Genomic DNA, 11278 nt, shown 5'->3' on the forward strand with positions numbered 1-11278 from the left:
AGTCTACAAATGATTATATTCATGCTGACTATTGTTTCCTGATTATTGTGATACCTGAACATTCACCAGTTCAAAATATGACATGCTATGATGATATGAACTGACTCCAGGAAAACTTGCTTTCCTGAACTAGAAATAACATTTTTTTTTCTTCTTTTTGTCTTGAAAGCAGCAGTTTTGTTATTTAAGCTGGAAGCAAGCTCTGAACTCTTTAGGACATCAGATTAAAGCCAAGATTGATTGTATGAAGTTTAAGTTCTTTGTAAACAAATTTCTTTGTCTTTAGAAAAGCACTTCTGTCACTTTGATGATGGAAGGAACTGAGGCCATGAGGAGAGAAAGGAAGGGTGTGCTAGTGTGGCTTCCAGTCAGGGAGTCATGGAGGTCGAGAGAGAGACAGACGGAGGTTCTGTGTGTGCTTCTGTCAGAGTCAGCTGATAAAGTAACTGTGAAGTCATCCCAACACTTACCCTCCATTCTAATCTTTAAGGGGCTTCCAGGGAGTTCCGTGGTAAAGAGTCCACCCGCCAATGCAGAAGACGCAGGAAACATGGGTTCAAACGCTGAGTTAGGAAGAGCCCTTGGAGAAGGAAAAGGCAACCCTTTCCAGGGTTCTCGCCTGGAAAATCCCAAGGGCAGAGGAGCCTGGTGGGCTATAGTCCATGGTGTAGCAACGAGTCAGACAGGAGTGAGCACACTCACACTAATCTTTAAGCTTCTCCATGTATTAATAATTTTAGTATGATTGAAATCCTGATTTATTTGAAACCAAAAAGTTGCTAAGGACTCTTATTGTATTTCATCTTTTGTATAATAGTTCAAATCCAAGGTGTATGCAGTCACCATTTCTAGGTTTGTTCTGGGGAGGTAAGCAAATAGGGAAATTAGAGTTCAAGACAGGACTTTGTCCAAAGGATTTATTTTTCCTGATGAGGGCAGAAGAAAGACTTTTTCTCTTACCCTGTCTTATTTCTTTTTTTAATTTTCAGAAACATGGATTCAGACACACTGCAGGTCTTCCAGAGTGAACTCACCTGCTCCATCTGCATGAACTGCTTCCTGGACCCCATCACCATAGACTGTGGGCACAGCTTCTGCCGTCCCTGTCTGAGCCTTTGCTGGGAAGAAGGCCAGACTCCAAGGAGGTGCCCGGAGTGCAGGGGAATATCAGAGAGGCCTGATTTCAAAACCAACATTGCCCTCAAGAGGCTGGCTTCCCTTGCCAGATAGGCCAAAGCTGACCACGACCACAGCTCTGAGGAGCAGATCTGTGTGACACACCAGGAAGCCAAAGGCCTTTTCTGTGAGGCTGACCAGACCCTGCTCTGTGGGCCCTGCTCTGAGCACCCCGAGCACGCAGCCCACAGCCACAGTCCAATACACAGGGCTGAGGAATCCCAGGTAGGTGATGCCTCTTGAGCAGTTTGGGATCCAGAGGCTCCTAAGTCAGAGAGGAAAATGAAGATGCTATGATGTTGCTGGGGATGGAGATAGTGGAGGTGGGATTTCTGAATGTGGATCCTCACATATAATGTGTCCTCTCAGTGTTGTTGCCCAATTGTCCACACGTGTGGAAATGCAGCATCCTGGGGCGGGTGGGAGCAGGGACACAGGATTTTGATGGGAGCTTGAGGCTTTCTTACTCGGGCTGTTAGAGTCTGAGTCTCAGTATCATGGGACATGGATTCCATTATCTGTAAAGTCCCCCCAGTTCTCTAGTATACAGTTCTATTCCTTGATATTCAAATATTGGCATCAAATTAATGTGGAAAAGTCTGACAACAGCCTCCTAAGTCAAGTTTTCTGTGTAACTAATAAATGCCTTTTCTCATGAATAAGGGGATTAAATTTACAGTGTCATCTTCTGTGTCACTAAATCCTGTGGGTATTTTGCAGGAGAAACTCCTGAAGAGAATGAGCTCTTTATGGAAAATGAGAGAAGAAATCCAAATTAGTCTGAATCAGGAAGCTAACACAACTCAGTCCTTTGAGGTAAGAATAAAAATGTTCCTATTTATTTGTATAAATATTGATATAATTTTACCTTAGATTTTTTTTTTTTTACATCAATGTAAGTTCCTGTGAAAGGCTACTGGTCTCTTCCCTGGAGGAGTGGTTTCAAATGACTGATCAGTAATTGCAATGAGAACAGGCTAATATATGGTAGTTCAAAGAATGCTAGTATATTCGAAGACCAAGGCATGAAATGTATTCCAAGGCCACATTTTGAAGATTGGAAAAAGCCTTTTCAGACATGGGGTATAAGATGCATTGCACTAACTGTGACTGTGAAGGAGAAGAGAGGAAGAGAGTCGTACCTAGAGGAAAACTGATGGCTCAGGGGTAAAGAATCTGCCTGCAGTGTGGGCGCCACAACAGACCTGGATTACATCCCTGGGTTGGGAAGATGCCCTGGAGGAGGAAATAGCAGCCCACTCCAGTATTCCTGCCTGGAGAATCCCATGGACAGAGGAGCCTGGTGAGCTATAGTCCACAAGGTCACAAAGAGTTGTGCATGACTGAAGAGAGTCAAGCATGCAGGAAAAAAGAAAATACATATATTCAAAATGAGGTTTACTTCATGAAAGAATATTTAGAAGAATCAGAGAAAGGAACAAGAGAAAAACAAGACTCAGGTCGGAGAGGAAATAACTGATGGAGTAAGAACCCGGAAGAATCTTCCTTGGGAGACAGCCTGGGGTCCCTCAGATGACTTGATTTAAACAGGGAAAGAGATTAGGAATTCAGAGAAAGCATGGGCAATAAGGACCTGAAAATATTCAAGACTCTTTGAATGCATGTGGCAGTTTGTCAGGAACTTCCTTGATGACACTAAGGAAATAATATTTGGAGTTTTCTTTTGAATGTGAACATATGTAATGCTTTGGATCCACTATCTCTGCAGGACTATGTGGCCTTAAGGAAGGTGATGATTAAGCTTGAATATCAGAGGATGCTTCTGTTGCTCCGGGAGGAGGAGCAACTGCATCTGGAGGCCCTGGAGCGAGAAGCCAAAGAGATTTGTGAAGAACTCAAGGAGAGTGTGTTCAGAATGTCTCAGTACAGAGAAAGTCTGAAAGAAATGTACAAAGAGCTGACTGAGATGTGCCACAAGCCGGACATGGAGCTGCTCCAGGTGAGAAAGGAGGGTCCATCCTCAGAGAGAGAAATACTCTTCTAGACGAATGCTGTGACACTGAAATATTACCTATCCAGACAGATGATTACACAACCAGCAAGATTCTGTGACCAGGGGAAAGTTAATTTTCTTGGAGTAAATCTTAGTATCAGATCAGATCAGTCGCTCAGTCGTGTCCAAATCTTTGCGACTCCATGAATCACAGCACGCCAAGCCTCCCTGTCCATCACCACCTCCCGGAAGTCACTGAGATCCATGTCCATCCAGTCAGTGATGCCATCCAGCCATCTCATCCTCTGTCGTCCCCTTCTCCTCCTGTCCCCAATCCTTCCCAGCATCAGAGTCTTTTCCAATGAGTCAACTTTTCACATGAGGTGGCCAAAGTACTGGAGTTTCAGCTTTAGCACCATTCCTTCCAAAGAAATCCCAGGGCCGATCTCGTTCAGAATGGACTGGTTGTATCTTCTTGCACTCTCTGTTATCCACTCTTCCTGAAGACACTAAGGTTCTTACTGTCATACAGACAAGATATTTAGAACTGGTATCAATTTTAATGCAACCGATGGTTCTTTTTATGCAATTGTCTGCTTTACTTTAATTGTTACCATAAATGGTGAGATCGCTTCCTGAAGACAGCAGTGGGCAGTGAGTGACACTGGAAACCTAGATGTTGCTGCAGCATTGTGCAGACCCTTCCTGCCCCCTTTGCTTCCTTAATGAGACCTGAGGAAGCCCATCATGTCTTAGGTTAGGGTCTGTTATGAAGATTGCTTCTGAGTGTTACGTAGAAGACATTTAGAAAACTATGTCTTATTATGAAACAAGAATAGGAAAAGGAGATGGAAACAGACAAAACTCTAATGATTAACATGATTTTTTTTTTCCTTTGCAGGGCTTGGAAAATGTGCTGGAGACGTGAGTATACACTAATGACTTTTGATTTCTGAAACATTTTTGTCTTTTTGATGAAGTGGACCCACAGTTCTTGCTTGGGACCTGGGGATTGATTTCAGGTCCTCCCCCATATCTGAATCCCAGGACAGGATCCTTTATACATAATACCATGTTATTCGCAGATAACTAATACACATGCTCCTGTACACTTTGTCATCTCTAGACAACTTTACAACATATACAGTATAAAGTAAATGCTACATAAGTCATTCCCTGGTATGTGGCATTTTCAATTTTTACATTTTTGGAAGTTTCTGGAATGTTTTGTGAATTTTTTCCACTCAGAACAAAAGCAAAGGGGAAGGAAGTTTACACTGGGAATTTGGGATTGACTGGTACGTACTGTATATGAAATATAGTTAGAATAGTAGCTCTGATCCTATTATAAAATAAAGGAATAGATAAGCAAATACATAGCCCAGAATGTACAGATTGAATGCATGTGTGAATCCACAAGTACAGAACCCTAGCATATGGATTACCAACATTGTCTTTTTGGCCATTTTCTATTTTATTTCAAAAGAATTTCATGGATTTCTGACCCTTGGTCTCAGTCATTTCCTTGTCATTTGACTGAAATCAAATATATCTGAAAACCTGCTGACATTCTGGGCTTTGTTCCACCTACTCGACCCATTCTCTCCAGCTTGACCACAATAAAACTTAGTGAGGGATTTTTCTAAGACATCACAGAGGAAGAACCTATCCTAGTGAATTGAAAGGCGAAAAAGGCATGAAAGAGGCATATTCCCTACCATGACAAGAGACTGTGATTTTGTTAATACTGAGTAGAAGTGACTCAGCCTGTTCCATCACAGCAAGCGCCCTGCAGGCAGGACCTCACACGGAGCGCCTTTCTGCTGCCCACTTCTAAGTGAGACGTTCAGGACCAGGACAGCCAGGTTGGACCTGGGTCACTTTGCTGGACTGACAAGAGTAAACATGTCTGGTCAGTGAGCACTTCTGTTTAGACACAGAATGCATCCTTGATGACTGCTTTGTGAGTGAAGTCTCACAGGCTTAGGCTGAATTTTTTGCTCTCTGTAAAATACCCAGGATCTTTGAATCTATGGAATTGGGGTAGGGAAAGAAGTTTAGTGAGTGCAAATTTGGAATATTGTCTGAGAAAAATGGGGAAAATGAAATTTGATGTAATTTCTATTTAGTAAAATATATGGCAACATTTTTATATTCTCAAATGAGTAGAATATATTATATATGCAAATCACTAAAAGTAGGAGAATCCTGAGAACATATGGGATCCTGTGGTAAAGTCTGCTGTTTTGCAATGCTCATGTGATTAGCCATTGGTCTTGACATGGAATCGATGTCCTTTGTACAGGACTCATCTGGCACAGATACAGAAGCCTCAGCCCGTGAACCCAGAGCTCCCTTCCTGGCCTGTCTCTGGATTCCTGCACATGCTGAACAACTTCAGAGGTAAGAGTCAGTCTTTTGGTGATCAGGACTACATTTCATTAGAGCTTCTTGGGAACAACCTTTCTTTTATTTTCCTTTTATTTCTTTTTTTTTCTTTTTTGGTTACAAAGGTGGTGCATAAATTCCTGAAGTTGCTAACACCTTTACTAACTCTATCAGTTCAGTTCAGTTGCTCAGTCTTGTCTGACTCTTTGCGATCCCATGGACTGCAGCATGCCAGGCTTCCCCATCCATCACCCACTCCTGGAGTTTACTCAAACTCATGTCCACTGAACCAGTGATGCCACCCAACCATCTCATCCTCTGTCGTTCCCTTCTCCTCCAGCCTTCAGTATTTCCCAGCATCAGGGACTTTTCAAATGAGTGAGTTCATCACATCAGGTGCCAAAGTATTGGAGTTTCAGCATTAGCATCAGTCCTTCCAGTGAATATTCAGGACCGATTCCTCTAGGATGGACTGGCTGGATCTCCTTGATGTCAAAGAGACTCTCAACAGTCTTCTCCAACACCATAGTTCAAAAGCATCAATTCTTCCCTGCTCACATTTCTTTGTAGTCCAAGTCTCACACCCATACATGACTACTGGAAAAACCATAGCTTTGACTAGATGGATCTTTGTTAGCAAAGTAATGTCTCTGCTTGTTAAAATGCTGTCTAGGTTGGTCATAAATTTTCTTCCAAGGAGCAAGCATCTTTTAATTCCATGGCTGCAGTCACCACTGGCAGTGACTTTGGACCACACCCCCCCAATAGTCTATCACTTTTTTGTTGTTTCCCCATCTATTTCCCATGAAGTGATGGGACCAGATGCCATGATCTTAGTTTTCTGAACGTTGAGTTTTAACCCAACTTTTTCACCCTCTTCCTTCACTTTCATCAAGAGGCTCTTTAGTTCTTCTTCACTTTCTGCCATAAGGGTGGTATCATCTGCATATCTGAGATTATTTATATTTCTCCCAACAGTCATTATTCCAGCTTGGGCTTCATCCAGTCAAGCATTTCTCATGACGTACTCTGAATTTAAGTTAGATAAGCAGGGTGATAATATACAGCCTTGACTTATGCCTTTCTTGATTTGGAAACAGTCTGTTGTTCCATGTCCAGTTCTAACTGTTGCTTCTTGACCTGTATGCAGATTTCTCAGGAGACAGGTGGTCTTGTATTCCCATCTCTTTAGAATTTTCCACAGTTTGTTGTGATCCACACATTCAAAGGCTTTGTGTATTCAATGAAGCAGAAATAGATGTTTTTCTGGGACTCTCTTTTTTTTTTTCTGATGATCCAGCAGATGTTGGTAATTTGATCTCTGGTTCCTCTGGCTTTTCTAAATGCAGCTTGAACATCTGGAAGTTCAGGGTTCAAGTACTGTTGAAGCCTGGGTTGGAGAATTTTGAGCATTACTTTACTCGTGTGTGAGATGAGTGCAGTAGTGCAGTAGTTTGAGCATTCTTTGGCATTGCCTTTCTAAGGGATTGGAATGAAAACTGACCTTTTCCAGTCCTGTGACTACTGAGTTTTCCAAATTTGTTGACATATAGAGTGAAGCACTTTCACAGCATCATCTTTTAGGATCAAATAGCTCAAATGAAGTCCATCACCTCCACTAACTTTCTTTGTTCGTAGTGATTCTTCCTAAGGCCCGCTTGACTTTGCATTCCATGATGTCTGGCTCTAGGTGAGTGACCACACCATCATGGTTATTTGGGTCATGAACATCTTTTTTGTATAGTTCTTTTGTGTATTCTTGCCTCCTCTTCTTATTATCTTCAGCTTCTGTTAGGTTCATACCATTTCTGTCCTTTATTGTGCCCATTTTTGCCTGAAATGTTCCCTTGGTATCTCTAATTTTCTTGAAGAGATCTCTAGCCTTTTCCATTCTATTGTTTTCCTCTATTTCTTTGCATTGATCACTGAGGAAGGCTTTCTTATCTCTCCTTGGTATTCTTTGGAACTCTACATTCAAATGGGCATATTTCTCCTTTTCTCCTTTTCCTTTATGTACTCGTTTTTTCACCGTTATTTATAAAGCCTCCTCAGACAACAATATACCTTTTTGCTTTTCTTTTTCTTGGGTATGGTCTTGATCACTGCCTCCTGTACAGTGTCATGAACCTCTGTCCTTAGTTCTTCAGGCATTCTCTATATCAGATATAATCCCCTGAATCTATTTCTCACTTCCACTGCATAGTCACAAGGGATTTGATTTAGGTCATACCTGAATGGTCTCATGGTTTTCCCTACTTTCTTCAATTTAAGTCTGAATTTGGCAATAAGGATTTCATGGTCTGCGCCATACTCAGCTCTCGGTCTTGTTTTTACTGACTGTATAAAGCTTCTTCATTATTGGCTGCAAAGAATATAATCAATCTGATTTTGATATTGACCATCTGGTGATCCATGTATAGAATCTTCTCACACGTTATTAGAAGAGGGTGTTTTCTATGACCAGTGCGTTCTCTTGGCAAAACTCTATTAGCCTTTGCCCTGCTTCATTCTGTACTCCAAGGCCAAATTTGCCTGTTACTCCAGGTATTCCTTGACTTCCTATTTTTTTATTCCAGTCCCCTATAATGAAAATGACATCTTTTTGGGGTGTTAGTTCTAGAAGGTCTTGTAGATCTTCCTAGAACTGTTCAACTTCATTTTCTGCAGCATTACTGGTTGAGGCATAGAGTTGGAATTCTTTGATATTGAAAGGCTTGCCTTGGAAATGAACAGATGATTCTGTGGTTTCTGAGACTGCATCCAAGTACTGCATTTCAGACTCTTTTGTTGCCTCTATAGTCAGATTATAAACACCAAGTCTGATGTTTGCCACCTGTAATTTCCTGAAAATGCAAAACCAGATACATACACACACACACACACACACACACACACACACACATATATATATGACATAGGATGAGCAAAGGCAGAGCAACCTGGTTGTTACTGTGATTATAGAGACTGAATATTTGGTTCTGTGAGTGACCATCAATATGTTGTTTACGCAGTTTATTTCACTCTTGAGCTTAAATCCGTCATTGCTGCTTTTAATTTGCTGTATGGGCTTTCCTGGTGGCTCAGATGATAAAAGTCTGCCTGCGATGCAGGAGACCCAGGTTCAAGCCCTGGGTCGGGAAGATCCCTGGAGAAGGGAACGGAAATCCACTCCAGTATTCTTGCCTGGACAATTCCTTGGAAAGAGGAGCCTGGCGGGCTACACACAGTCCATGTGGTCGCAAAGAGTAAAACAGGACTGAAGGATAACACTTTCACTTCATTATAGCTACATTTATTACACATTGTACAAAGAAGATTTATTATTTGTAAAATTAGGAATAAATGACAGAAAAATTGAAATGGGCTTTGGCAGAAGAATTATAATGCTCTCAATCCTACAACAACTTTAAGGCAAGGGATGCATGAACACTGTCAGTTAGAATATCTTTTTTGAAGCTTCCAAATTATTCACAGATGGATTTCTATCAATTCTTTTGACCTTTGAAAATGTAATAGGTACAGATAATACCCCCATAAGTGTCCACATGATAACAAAGTGCCATCTGCAGTTTCCATAGTATTAAGTACAAAGGACACAAGAAAAGTTTTCTAATATAAGAATCAATGCTTTTAGGTGAATCCTAAAGTAAACTATGAAGAGATTGACCTAAGTCAGACTTCACCCAGTTCATGATATATGTCTTTTTTTAATTTTCTCTTTGATTTGATGTACTTCTGTATGCCACAGAGATAGTAATAACTTTTATTCTTCAGAGAAGAGTCACTCTAACTCCCTTTGCTGTCTTTGTTTTGATTTCCTTGGAGAAGGAAAATTAAAAAGCTTATTGTGTAGAAAGCCTCTGCCTCTCAGAGACATGGAAATTCGACTGGCTAACACAGTTTTTACTCTTTCTACAGTGGATAATGTTCTGAGTCTGACAACGATCGTTCACCATGCAATCCTCAATGATGCAAGTGCGCTGTTTGAGGATGACCACCCTGACGTGTCCAGACAGCCCCAGGGCGGGTCGTCTGTTGTGTCCTGGGAGGCTTGGGGCTTCACCTCCGGGAGGCATTACTGGGAGCTGGACGTGGCCCAGTCTTCCAGCTGGGTTCTGGGGGTCTGTAAAAGCATCTTCACAAGTGATACCAGTATCAGTATTGGTGCTGAAGAAGCATTTTTTCTGTGTTCTACAAAGGTGAACAGTCAGTATATTCTGTCCACCACCTCCCCACCCTTAGTGCAGTTTGTGAAAAGGCCTCTGGGTAAGATTGGCGTGTTTTTGGATTATGACAATGGAACTGTGAGCTTCTATGATGTTTGCAGAAGTTCCCTCATATATAGTTTCCTTCCTTCTGCCTTCTCCTCCCCTATGATACCTTTCCTTTGCCTTAAATCTCCATGAATTGTCCATTTTTTGGACCATTATTGGGGCTTCTTTTCTGGGGATATTGCTGCCCTTCACTTCATGGGAGGCCACAGGATACCTGACTGTGTCCAGCAGCACATTGTTATTTAATGTAACATAGTGAGTGTATGTTTATAAAATGGCATAAACGTGTTGTATGCATAAATCTGTTCATTAAATTTTAATAAACATTTATTATGGAGTATTTCATAGAATATAGTCAATTGCTTTTCTTTTTAAAACAAGGATTATTTTAAACTACATTTATATACCATAAAGATCACTACTTTTAAACTACATAATCAATGGTTTTTAGAACTATACAAAATTATAAAACCAGGACTATTTCATTGTGGGACATGTGCGTGACCTCCAAAAGGAACCAATGCCCAGTACCATTTACTCACTCTCAGCATATACCATCTCATCAAACTCTTCAGCAAACTTTTCTCAAGTTAGTAAATATTTTTACTACTTGAGGGAAATTCCTGTGACAGTTCAGATAGTTCTCATCTTATTTCATATTATTGTTACATTCCCACTCTCCGTGCAGTACTCAGAACAGAACATATAGAACTGTTAGGTCAGTCAGTGAAGAAACACATGAATTAAATAATTCATATAGACAAAAGCCCCAGAAAATCATGACGGTGTGATCACTCACCTAGAGCCAGATATCCTGGAATGTGAAGTCAAGTGGGCCTTCGGAACTATCACTACGAACAAAGCTAGTGGAGGTGATGGAATTCCAGTTGAGCTATTTCAAATCCTAAAAGATGATGCCGTGAAAGTGCTATACTCAATACGTCAGCAAATTTGGAAAACTCCTGCCACAGGACAGGAAAAGGTCAGCTTTCATTCCAACCCCAAAGAAAGGCAATGCCAAACAATGCTCAAACTACTGCACACTTGCACTCATTTCACACACTGTTAAAGTAATGCTCATAGTTCTCCAAGCCAGGCTTCAGCAATATGTGAAGTGTGAAATTCCAGATTTTCAAGCTGGTATTAGAAAAGGCAGAGGAACCAGAGATCAAATTGCCAACATCTGCTGGATCATCAGAAAAGCAACAGAGTTCCACAAAAACATGTATTTCTGCTTTGTTGACTATGCCAAAGACTTTGACTGTGTGGATCACAATAAACTGTGGAAAATTCTGAAAGAGATGGGAATATCAAACCATCTGACCTGCCTCTTGAGAAACCTGTATGCAGGTAAAGAAGCAACAGATAGAACTGGGCATTGAACAACAGACTGGTTCCAAATAGGAAAAGGAGTACACCAAGACTATATATTGTGACCCTGCTTATGTATCTTCTATGCAGAGTACATCATGAGAAACGCTGGGCT

The 11278-nt window shown here is 41.1% G+C and overlaps 1 pseudogene; it reads left to right on the plus strand.

Annotated features, from left to right (window-relative positions):
• Window positions 1-993: 993 nt before the first annotated feature.
• On the plus strand, window positions 994-9924 carry LOC139180788 (tripartite motif-containing protein 64-like; annotated as a pseudogene).
• Window positions 9925-11278: the final 1354 nt, after the last annotated feature.

This window comes from Bos indicus, chromosome 29 (genome assembly GCF_029378745.1).
Source record: "Bos indicus isolate NIAB-ARS_2022 breed Sahiwal x Tharparkar chromosome 29, NIAB-ARS_B.indTharparkar_mat_pri_1.0, whole genome shotgun sequence".
Taxonomy (NCBI): domain Eukaryota; kingdom Metazoa; phylum Chordata; class Mammalia; order Artiodactyla; family Bovidae; genus Bos; species Bos indicus.